At 44.0% G+C, this 12,750-nt stretch overlaps 1 long non-coding RNA gene across 1 annotated transcript in view; it reads right to left on the bottom strand.

The window, feature by feature from the left end:
- The window catches only part of LOC307214513, a 214,102-nt gene that overhangs the window by 106,191 nt on the left and 95,161 nt on the right, over positions 1-12,750 (bottom strand). The gene's annotated exons all lie outside the window — the stretch shown is intronic.

The following is a 12,750-nucleotide window of genomic DNA, read 5'->3' as shown; positions in this document are numbered from 1 at the left end:
GCGGTGCTGCGCCTCCCCGCTGTCCCCCGAGCATGTGGGGCTGCCCGATGTCTGCCCGAAGCACGGGGCGCTCTGCTTCAGCGCTCCCCACGCTCCGTGCAGCAGGCTGCTATCCGCAGCCTAGGGAGCCCTACAGGAACTCCCGCAGGCTCCCCAGGCTTGCTGATAGCTTCCTGAAGCCTGGAGAGTGAGAGGGGTCAGTGCGCACCGGCCCCTCTCGCTCTCCAAGCTTCAGCGCAAGCCTGCATTCGCCCCATAGGACGCACACAGATTTCCCCTTCATTTTTGGAGGGGGGAAAGTGCGTCCTATAGGGCGAAAAATACAGTACTTGCTTGCATAAGATTGCAGACTAAGGTTGCAATCCTAAACATGCTTACTCAGGAGAGTAGGCCAGATTCTGCAAATCTGGGACTGTGCCTGGAAAATAGGGACACTTGGAGGGTCTGCAAGTATTCTTTGGGGAAAGTTATGTGCTGCCCCCTCAGGCAGATTTTTCCTAAGGCAGGAAAGTGGGGCATGGCAGATTTAAGCAGATGCATTCTGTTTTTCCCCCACTTCCCCTCACTCCAGAGTTCTTCTTTTGTTGAAACATATGAACAAACACTTGGGCAAATATGTCTTGCTTACTGGGGGCAGGGGGATGGGAAGAGATTTATAAAATAACTGTTCTGAAGCCAGAAAGCAGAGAAGAGGTGATGAGGGTGACAACCATAGAAACAGAGAGCTGAAAATTCAAAGATGGTGGCATATTTACATAATGTATGATTGGATTATGGCAAAAGTGGGATGGGAACTTTGATGTGACTTTAGGAGAGAGGTAAGGAACCAGCAGCTCTCTTGATGTTGCTGGGCTACAGCTCCCTTCCATGCTCCTGACCATTGGCCATGTTTCCTGGGGCAGATGGGAGTTGTGGTCCACTGACTTCATATCTCAAAACAGAGGGAACAACCTGGCTAAAGTTATGGATACTTAAGGGCTAAGTCAGGGGAGGGAAACCAGTAGCCCTCCAGACCTTGCTGGACTCCAGCACTCATCTGCCCCAACCAGCATGGCCAATGATCAGGGATATGTATGGGAGCTGTAGTCTAGCCTGGAGGCCCACAAGTTCCCCACAACGCCCCCCTGCTCTCCACCCCACCCCACAGGTTACTTCCCCCTACGAAGACCTGAACAGCATCACAAGGTTCTTGTTTCAGGCTACCTGGAGACCTAAGACTGGAGCCTCACTCCTACAGACCGGGGATACGCTTCAGCATTTTTATTTTTATTTTTGCAACACCCATTGGTGTCTCTAAACTGTCATTACACTCAAATGTCCATCACCTCATTTTGTGCGATATTTAGATCAGTCCTGAGTATTTCTGTTCGCCCAGTCACTAGACCAGTATGCTCCAGGACTTTTAATGCTGGATGCTAACAGAATACTTTTCTGCTCGCTCGCTTTCCCCAGCAGTGTGTTTGTTTCGATCATTGCCTTTTTGCAGCCTGTTTCTTTTTTTGGGGGGGCGGGGTGTTGCACGAAGCTAAAAAGACATTCCACCTTGCTGCACAAGCAGTTGCCAGGCAACCCTAACTTCCAGGGAGGGCCTAACTTTTCCTGCGGCTGGTAGATACAGGCCCCATCAAAATCACAAAATAGGGATGCAGTTTGTTGGGTTTAGATTCTGGATTAATGGTCTCAAACACGCACATGCACATACTCCTTTAGATGGCAAAATGTAGTCGGTCAGCCCAGTTGGTGGGAAGGCAAAAGGGCAGATCGTATTACTCTAGTATGTGTGACAGACCCTCCAAGTGTCCCTATTTTCCAGGGATGTCCCTGATTTGGAGAAGCCATTCCAGTTTCTGATTTGATCCCAGAATGTCCCGCTTTTCCTTAGGATGTCCCTATTTTCATTGGAGAAATGTTGGAGAGTATGGTAGGCTATCCCTATTTTCATTGGAGAAATCTTGGAGGGTATGGAGTTATGCGACCCCTGAGCCAAGGACCCCTGAGCCACTGTAGTTACTTAACTACAGTGGTACCTCGGGTTACAGACACTTCAGGTTACAGACTCCACTAACCCAGAAATAGTACCTCAGGTTAAGAACTTTGCTTCAGGATGAGAACAGAAATCACGCTCTGGCGGCACGGTGGCAGCGGGAGGCCCCATTAGCTAAAGTGGTGCTTCAGGTTAAAAACAGTTTCAGGTTAAGAACGGACCTCCGGAAAGAATTAAGTACTTAACCCGAGGTACCACTTTATACAACCTTAAGAAGATATCTGAAGGCAGCCCTGTATAGGGAAGGTTTTTTAAAAATGTTTAATGTTTTACTATGCTTTTATATATGTTGGAAATGGCCCAGAACAGCTGGGGCAAACCAGTTAGATGGACAGGTAATAATAATAATAATGATGATGATGATGATGATGATGATGATGGAATAGGATGTCCCTATTTTAAATAGAGAAATGTTGGAAGGTATGCTCTTTCCTGCCCAGGTGGAAGATAGAGAGGACCATGTGACTGTGTGTAGCGGAGGTGACAACATGAATAAAATATTGGTGTGACCCAGGTGAGTCCCGCTCCACATAACCGATCACAAGATGTGGTGCATGCATACCATTTGAATGGCAATGCCCATCAACTTGGGGGGGGGCAGGCCCCTTCAACTATTTTATGGGTGAGGGGACAAAGACCCAGAGCCCTAGGAGTTGGCTCCTATGGTGTGTAGGAACTAGCCAGCTACACAAAGTTACTACAGTGGTACCTCTGTTTGCGAACGGGATCCATTCCGGAGGCCCGTTCGCAACATGAAAAGCGCAGAACCTGAAGCGCCGTATCTGCACAGGTGCGCGGCGTGATTTGGTCTTCTGCGCATGCACGGAGCATGTTATAGCACTTCTGCGCATACACGAGCGGTGAAACCCGGAAGTAACCCTTTCAGGTACTTCCGGGTCACCGCAGGACGCAACCTGAAAAAACATAACATGAAGCAAACGTAACATGAAGTATGACTGTACAGTGGTACCTCAGGTTAAGTACTTAATTCGTTCCGGAGATCCCTTCTTAACCTGAAACTGTTCTTAACCTGAAGCACCACTTTAGCTAATGGGGCCTCCTACTGCCGCTGCACCGCTGGAGCACGATTTCTGTTCTCATCCTGAAGCAAAGTTCTAAACCTGAAGCACTATTTCTGGGTTAGCGGTGTCTGTAACCTGAAGCGTATGTAACCTGAGGTACCACTGAATTTATATTTGTAGCTCCACCCCTTTTGCCTGTGGCCCATCCCACTACTGGTATGTGGGCCCTGGAAGCCTGCCCCGAAGGGAATGAATCCCTGCAGCTGGAAAAGCTTCCCCCACCCCACCCCCAACTTAGAATACTTAGAATTCCCTCGGCCATTTGTGCAGCTGCCTTTCAAGGGGTTAACCTGACTCCTGCGCCGAAATCAAAGACCCAGGCAATGCCTGCCTGCAGCACAAGGGATAATAAATGTGACACTCTCCCGGACTATCGGTAGCAAATATTTGAGCTTATCAAATAACGGAGGAAGTCGTTTAGTTACAAATAAACCAAACTCTCATAAAAGAGGTCTCCGCGCAGGGTGATTTCATTGGACTGGAGACAGCTAAAGGCCACTTGCCCATGCACAGCTCCCTCCCTGTGTACATTTGGTAACAGGCCTGCAATGATTAATGGCCAGCCGAGGGTGGGGGATCTGGGTCCTGGAGCTGAGGAACGCTGAGAAACTGTGCCCTGCAACTCTGGCAAACAGAAATAAATAAGCATCTCGGGGTTATTGCTAGGAAGTGACTCATCCTTTGGAACATAACAGGATCTGTGCTTCCCCTCCTCCCACATTCTCTTCTTTCTTTCTTTCCTTTTTCTCTGTGGCAAAGAGCAGCGTGTCCCAGAGGCTACAGTTGATGTCTCTGCTTGGCACTTGATGTACGAATACAGAGCGAGAGAGTCCTGGAATTATACCCTTAAAGAGACAGAGCTCTGCGGGGGAAATCGGAAGCCCAGCCAAAGCAATGTCTTAACTCTGGTGGGTGTGCAAAGCCAGGGACTGGACCTTTTCTGCTCTGGTGCAAAATGCAGAAAGTCTTTAAGAGGGTGGGAACACTTCCAGTGCCCCATGCCAAATAAATCCACACTTTTATCTGGTAAAGTTCCTCCCTATCGCTTTAACTCTGTGCCAGGAACAGCTACGCCAGCACTATTTTTGCATGTGAGGCTGCCATTAAAGTCACAGGATTTTTTTCGAATGACTCAAATTCAAATGTGCTACAGGATTAATAATATGGCTTGTGTATTTAGCTGCATAAGCACTATACATTTAAAGAACATGGATTTCCTCTGAGAACTGTGCTTTACTCTTTACAGAGCTACAATTCCCAGTACCCTTAACAAACTACAATTCCCAGGATTATTTGGGGGAAGTCCTCTGCATTAAATATACTTTAAATGTATGGTGTTTATGTAGTCTAAACATGTAAGTTTATAATGATTCTCTCTTTTTTTAATCTCACCTTTATGGACCCCAGCTGTATTGACAGTACATATTGTTATGAAACATAATCACAATTTTAAAAATTCTCTAGTCTTTCAGATATGTCAGTTTTAGGAACTATATATGAAGCATTTTAATTGCTTTATAAAGGTTTTGCCAGAAGGGTACCGGAGTTCAAGATCGTAAAAAGAGAGGTGTTTCTTTTATCCTGGAGCAATGCAAAGTTGGAACAGCTCTTTCTCCTTCCACAGATGTTTGAAAATTGGTTCTTGATCTCTTGTGTGTTAAAGTTTTAAAAAAGCAGTTCAAATTAAGTCACTGCTCAGTCTCTCTAATCTCACTAATACAACAAAGGCAGGAAATGTAGTGTTATGATACACATTCATAAAGGTGTACACATAATAGGCATATAATTGTCAGTTCTCAACACTCTCTCTGTGTCACCCTCTTTAAAAGGAAAGTCTCCATCATACACTAGCTGAAGCTGTGACAGACTGATATGAAGCAAACAGAAGTCAACTCAATTCATAGCGGCTCCTTTTTAATTTAAAATTTAGTTTTATGGCAAGTGTTGGTTGAAATACTAGGTAGAATTGTAGGAGGGCATAATTTGCCCCTCATCCCAAACACTAGCTTCACTAGGAGATCATGGAGGAAAAATGGCACCCGCAATGTTACACTTGGTGACAACGTTCCATTTTGAGTGAGTAAAAGTTGGCAATATCTCTAAAAAGGTGTTGCTTGCAAGGATGTGTTACTGGGGAATGCACCTCTGTCACCATTGTGGTCCAGTGTGGTGTTGTGGTTAAGAGCGGTAGAATTGTAATCTGGGGAACCAGGTTCACGTCTCCGCTCCTCCACATGCAGCTGTTGGGTGACCTTGAGCCAGTCACACTTCTCTGAAGTCTCTCAGCCCCACTCACCTCACAGAGTGTTTGTTGTGAGGGAGGAAGAGAAAGGAGATTGTTAGCCGCTTTGAGACTCCTTAGGGTAGTGATAAAGCGGGATATCAAATCCAAACTCCTCCTCCTCTTCTTCTTCTTCTTCTTCTTCTTCTTCTTCTTCTTCTTCTTGGAGTTCCCTGTAATAAGCAGGCCTTCACTTCATGAATACCTCATAATGACAAATATTTCACAAGTATATCTAATGATATGGGGCATGAATGTCTTGAGAAAGGTGTGGGGAACTGAACCCACCTGGTGGGTCAGATCATTTCTTCCTGCACTCACCACTTGCCTGATATCACAATGACGTCGGTCATAGGAGCCAACTCCTAGGCTCTGTGGGGGCCTCAGTCCCCACAATAAAATATTTGAGGAGGCTGGACTCCCCCCCCCAAGTTTATGGTCATTCCCATTCAAATAGTGTGATCATGTGATAGATTATGTGGGGCAGAGCTTGCCTGGCCCCCCACAATATTTTCTCCAAGTTGGCACCCCTGATATTGGGTGACCCATTTTTGTTGACATGTCCTGAAATCATATGGTGTGACCAAAGGCACAGCCCAGTGCTTTGAAAGCCCTGTTGATCAGCTGGTCGTTGGGGCTTGCAATGCACCATGAAGAGGCTTTGCACATGACATAGCAGGAGCTGCCAATCAGCTGACTGGCGGTGCTTGCAATAATACATTTCAGCCCACCCACACCTCTGTCAGGTGTAGGAAAGATGGGTTGGCTTGGCTGAAACTGCCTTGCAGGCAAAATGAGGATTTCTGGCAGGCCTAATGAGGATCCTGACGATTGCCTTCATTGAAAAGGAGAAAGCGTCACACTGACAAAATATGGATATATTATTCCTTGTGGCTACATGTTCTATTCAGGTCACAGCAGAACTTCTGAAATAGGCTTGAAGGTCAGTGCTCATGTCTAGCTCAAGTGCGTTGTCTCATAGTTCACAGGTCTTGTCTTTCTGACAATACATTTGCAGCTATTTTAAGACATGAGAGTGACTCACAAGAAATCCAGGGAACAAAGAGTGAATTAAGGCAACCATTATGTGACAGGTATTGTTAATATCCCTTATCCCCAGATTCTGGCAGTTTTGAACTCTGCAGGTCTTAGCTTGGACTTAGTAGTAATGGTAGTGGTCACCCACCATGTTAAATTATCCAAAATGCACGGTACTGACCAATAAAATTTAACAAAACCTATAGATTGCAAAAATCAATATTCCTAGCAAGGCCACGTTTCAATAAAATCTATAGATAGCTCTATAGATCTTCTAGAGTGTATTTTGGGTGCAATTGTTTTATGTCTGTTTTCTATGCAAAATTGTTGTTATAATACCATGTCTTTGCATTTTGAAAAAGTAAAATGAATAAATAGATTGCTTCTGGAATATATATAGAGAGATGTACTTTATGTACTACTTAAAGAAACATGAGATAGCTTACTATTTACTAAATGTAAACTACTTTTCAATGCTACAAGAAAATCCAATCTTTAATATTTGCTTCATCTTCTATTATAATAGAGTAGGGATAGCCAACATGGTGTCCTTCAGAGGATGTTGGACTACAACTCCCATCATCCCTGACCATTGGCCATGCTTGATGGATGGGACTTGGAGCCCAAGAACTTTGGGGACTTCATGTTGCTTACCCTTGTGAGATAATTAGAATTAAAATAGTATAAAAAAGCACGAACTGTTCAGCCTCATCATTTAAAACACCAACATTTATCCCATTACTCTACTAACTAAATTCAGTGCTTTTTTTCTAAATAAATAAATAAATAATGCTTAGGGGTACTCTCATTTTGACTCAAGAAAATCATCATTTTATAGTTCAAACTGGGAAAAATAAATACAACAAATGGACAAAAGTTCAAAGAACGTGCATTATACCGGGAAAGAAAATGAAGCCACCATCAAAGGTGGTAACATTGAAACTGGCCAATCACTGTGCTAGATTCCAACTCCTACTTCACACATTAAACGCCCCCTTCCATCTGAGACTCAGGAAACATTGTGACAGGAAATAAGGCCGCCATCGGGGGTAGCAACAGAACAAACGATTCACCATGCTATTCAATGGAATTGACGATTCACTGTGCTAGAGATTCACTGTGCTTCTCCCATTAGATTCACAAAATGTTTTGGGGTATGTGTACTCCTGCATCCCTGTCCCCCGAAAGAAAGCACTGACTAAATTAACAGAAGTCCCTGAATGTTTGGACAAAATAACCTTTAGAATATTTCTGCCATTATATTACAGCATGGGTGGAAAATCTGTGGCCCTCCAGATGTCATTGGACTCCAGCTTCCATCAGCTTGAACCAGGGCAGCCAATGGCTAGGCATGATGGAACATGTAGTCCGACACTACATGGGCTGTCATCCCTGAATTACATCAGAACCCCTGGATTACCTTACCACCCCAATTGCAGCTGCTTGAGGCATTTGCTATGGAAAGGTAAATGTAACAAATCACCTTCTCCCATGCACATTCCTAGACTGGATTTTTAAAAAGATCTAATAGCTAGTTTTCTAGGCTCGAGGCAGCTCCTTGCTTTGACACTACCAGCCCAACCCTGTGCTCTGAAATAAAAAGTCGGCAACAGCCCCCTTACGTCTCACTATTAATGACTGTGGATGTAGCTCCACAACGTTATCACAAGCACAAAGGTGCATCAACAAAACACCCTACTACTGCCATACTTTATAGGTGACCATATGCAGAGCTTCATGGAAGATTTGGGGCAGATCCAGCTTGTCACACAGGGACAGGAAAACAGCCACCGACTGAAATTCCTTCTTCTTGTCCTCAACTATCTGGAGGACAAGAGTCTTGAACCCCTTAGCATCTGTTTGCCCAATGCACCTTGCAAAAACCGAACACCAGTCATTTTCTTCCATGTTTCAGAAGATGCACACCAACTGGGAACGCACGGCTTTGAAATCACTTTTGTCAAGTGTCCCCAACCCATTTATAATCTACCGGTCAGTACTGAATCACAACATGTACTGGAAAGATAAGCACCACTTGTGACCTGCAAAAATGAGAAATATTGCTGGAATTTAATCAGAGCTCATTTCTTTTGCCTCTCTGTGCTTCAAGGACACAGAATGTACTTAGAAAGTAGTCTTAGCCTGTCTCTTGGATTTTTGAAGTGGCACAGCAAAAACTTGCCTCAGTATCAGGTTCAGCAAAAGGAGAAGCAATTCAACCTTCTACTTCACAGGTCGTGTCTGAGGACAGACATATCATGCTAGAATCTTGAAGTAATCGCTTCACTGTTTTGCTCAAACGGCATGTGAACTACAAAAGTAGGGCTGCAGGAAGATGAAAGAATTTTTAGAACCATCAATCATACAAATTCATCAATTAACCCATTCATTAGATCTGAAACACAGGGCAATTTTTTTTTCTTGCTAGATGATGCAGGAATCAGAGGAGGCCTCCCTCTGGTATGTATAGAGGTATAACCTCACTATAACCACGGCACCGAAATCCAGGCTTTGGAGAAAGTCTCTTGATGGCACCTGCCTTCTGCAGTTTTGAGAAGCAGTCTTATTAAAAATGATGGCTGATATCCAACATTAGTGATATTCAGGGTAGATCGATTGAGTTCTACCCAACATTGCCATTGTGCAAATGGAGCGGGCTCCCCTTCCTCTCCTCTCCCATGTACCCTACTGTGCACCCTCAAAATCCATTTTAGAGGTTTGGTGAGGCCCTCTGAGGACCACAGCCAATTTGGGCGGAGTGCAGCGAGACATCCCATTATGCAAGCAGAATACCACTCACACAGTGTTGGGTACACCTGACTGAAAACAGTGGACTTCAGTAGCTAAATCCATTGATTTCAATGGGACTAATACCTGAGTATGTCTCCTGGACGTTGGATATCACCCAATACAGTGGAACTTGGTTCTCAAACACCTTGGTACTCAAACAACTTAGAATCCAAATCCAGCTCTGTTTTGCGAACTTTTTTTGGAAGCTGAACGTGCTCCAGTTTGAGTGTTATGCTTCCAATTTGAGTGCCACACTTCCATTTTGAGTGAGGTCTGTCTGTTTTTGCTATTTATTTTGCATTTTTGCTTTTGCAGCTCTTTTTTGTTTTGTTTTTGTGACTGTGTGCAACCCTGTTCAGCTACTGATTGATGGACTGTGTGACTGCAGTACATTGTTTATTGCTTTCATTTTATGGATCAATGGTCTTGTTAGATAGCAAAATTCATGTTAAATTTCTGGTTTAGGGGTTGTTTTTAAAAGTCTGGAATGGATTAATCCATTTTACATTACTTTCTATGGGAAAGCATGCCTTGGTTTTAGAACGCTTTGGTTTTGGAACGAACTTCCAGAACAGATTAAGTTTGAGAACCAAGGTACCACTGTATCTGAAAATAATATGCTGACGGATTAATTCAGGGATTTTATTTTATTGGAATATGGTTCCTGCATTACTATTGTCCTAGGGAGAGCATCCCAGGGGCCTTAGGAGGGAGTGGACCCCCCACTTTGAAGGTGGAGAAAGAGGTTTGTTCCTGCATGAGACACCTGACCTCACAGGTCCATCTCTTGTTGCTGAAAAAAGCTTCACGGCCATAAGGGGTATGTCAGGAGTAGATTGGGCGGGTCCAAACAATGGGGGAGAATTTGTACCAGGGGAAGAACAGCCAGCAATGTGGAAGTGAAATCCTTTCTCTCTCTATCCTTTATGTCCTGTGGCCAAATTTCTTGTAGGACTTTGGACAATTCACATCCTCCAGCATCAGGACTTTCCTTAGTCATTAGGGATAGGGAAGAAATTTGATTCAGTTCCCATTAAAGGGTGAACCTAGCCAATTCCTGGAAGAGAAAGCAAATTAAAAAGTAGCCATCCTTCGAAATCTGCACCTCTCTGAATTTTGCAATGCAGGCAAAAGTCTGAAAATGAATTTAAAAGAGTTGGTGAAAAAAGAATTTTGCAATTCAGTTATCCAACCATGTAACGTGTACAAAAATTCATATCCTGGTGTGCGTATGTTAGTGAAAGTAATGTGCAGAAATATTAGGAGGAAATGCTTGCAAAATTGTGTTCATCGGGCAAAATTGCATACTGAAATGTTTGCACTGGGAGAAACCTGCACTGAGTTGCTGCATAATTTTTGCGAGATTTTTTTTTTTTAATTGCCAGCTGATGTGGAAATGGAGAAAAAAGGGAGAAATTGAGAGAACACAAAATCAACAAATTTGTCACTCTTAGTCCACTAGTAGGATTGGTCCGGGGGAGCGGATCTAATTGATTAACAAAGTCAACAGTGCAGCCCTATTAAAAAGAAATAAATAGAAATATTTATTTGAGGTTAGCTATGGGGATGGGCAACTTGGGAGGCGATAGAAGAGAGGGTGAGATCTAGGTCTAGGTGGGTAGGTGGGATTGGGAAATGGAGCAAGCAAGAGTGGCAGCCCCTAGTAATTCATACTGGTGATGGTTGAGAGAGAAAATGATCTTTTACTCATGTATCAGTTTCTTTTCTCATATAATGAAGCAGGGGTCAATGAAAGAGGGCCCAGGTGAGTCAGTTGCTTTTGCTAATTATTTTAAAATAAGCAAACCATTTCCGCTTATGTGACCAATGTGTTATGCTATGATCTATGAAACTTAAGAACATAAAAGTGCCCTGTTGGATAGGACTGAAAGTCCATTTAGTCCAGCATTCTGCTCCCAACATGTTTACAAGCTTCTCTCACTGGAATGCATCTTATGCGTCTCTTGCACAGTCACGATAAAAAAAAAATTAATCCAGGAAAACAGCACGTTGCTAGCAGGAGGTGTAAACTGTCTAAGGGTGTAGGGACCACTATTTTATCAGCATTAGCAGCACAAAACGTCAACGCTAAAAAGTTTTCACACTAAAAATGCATCCATTGGAGCAATAAGGTTTATAAATTATTGCGTGGAAAGTAAAAACTATTATTCTAAATGACTGGTTATTTCAAGTTCACCAATTTCTTAAATTTATCTTGCCCCCCTGAATCATCATAATGTAAACATGAAGGCCCTCAATCTGTAACTCTCCTTCTAGATCATAGAATTGCAGAGTTTGGAAGGGACCATGAGGATCAACTTGTCAAACCCCTTGCATGAGAAGAGGGCAACCCAAAATTGGAGTCTGTAACCTGAAGCGTATGTAACCTGAGGTACCACTGTAATTCTATTCCAAGTTGCTTGAACTCAGTGGGTCTTTTCTGAAGAAACATGCGTAGGATCGCACTGTTATTGCCTGAAAACAACACCACGGGCATCTGTCTACACCAAACATGAACAGTCATGACTATTGTGGAATAAATAGTCTGGGGGAAATGTAATTGTGAGGAGATCCGCCCCCCCCCCCGGGACAAGCAGTACTCGCTTGTGTAAGATTGAACATTGCTGTTTTATTTGTGGCATCAACGGTAATGGGCAGTGCAAGGGTTAAAGGGCCAGTGAACATTTCAAGGCACTTCAGCTTCACAGGGAGAGAGACAGACTTGCAGAAAGGAAGAGTCTGTACTGCGTGTTCTGGGCGCATTTAGATTAATGTATGCCCAGCTGCATTTCCTTGAAACTGATTAATTTCCAATGTATACTGGAGTCCTTTCAGGGTACAACAGCTCTGTTTGGAATGCACTACACCCAGGACTGGAAAGTTCAGTGGAAGGGATTTTAAAATAATCTGTGGGTTTTATCCCATCCTGGTGTGCATGGTGTATGCAAGTGTGTGCTTGCGCATGCATTTGCCTGTTTGTGTGTGTATACATAGGGAAACTGCATTTTAATACATCTCAAGTCTATCCTGTGGCCCATAATTTGGACAAGATGCCAGACTGCAGCAGGAGGAGTGAAGGCCTCATACCGACTTGCGTTTGTGCTAATAACACCATTGTTGTTGTTTGTTTAGTCGTTTAGTCGTGTCCGACTCTTCATGACCTGACCCCGTGGACCAGAGCATGCCAGGCACTCCTGTCTTCCACTGCCTCCCACAGTTTGGTCAAACTCATGCTGGTAGCTTCGAGAACACTATCCAACCATCTTATCCTCTGTCGTCCCCTTCTCCTTGTGCCCTCCATCTTTCCCAACATCAGGGTCTTTTCCAGGGAGTCTTCTCTTCTCATGAGGCGGCCAAAGTATTGGAGCCTCAGCTTCAGGATCTGTCCTTCCGGTGAGCGCTCAGGGCTGATTTCCTTAAGAATGGATAGGTTTGATCTTCTTGCAGTCCATGGGACTCTCAAGTGTCTCCCTCAGCACCATAATTCAAAAGCATCAATTCTTCGGCGATCAGCC

Source organism: Podarcis cretensis, assembly GCF_951804945.1.
Source record: "Podarcis cretensis genome assembly, chromosome: 4".
Lineage (NCBI taxonomy): Eukaryota > Metazoa > Chordata > Lepidosauria > Squamata > Lacertidae > Podarcis > Podarcis cretensis.
The sequence above is the reverse complement of the archived record's forward strand: the minus strand, read 5'-3'. Positions and strand labels throughout refer to the sequence as shown.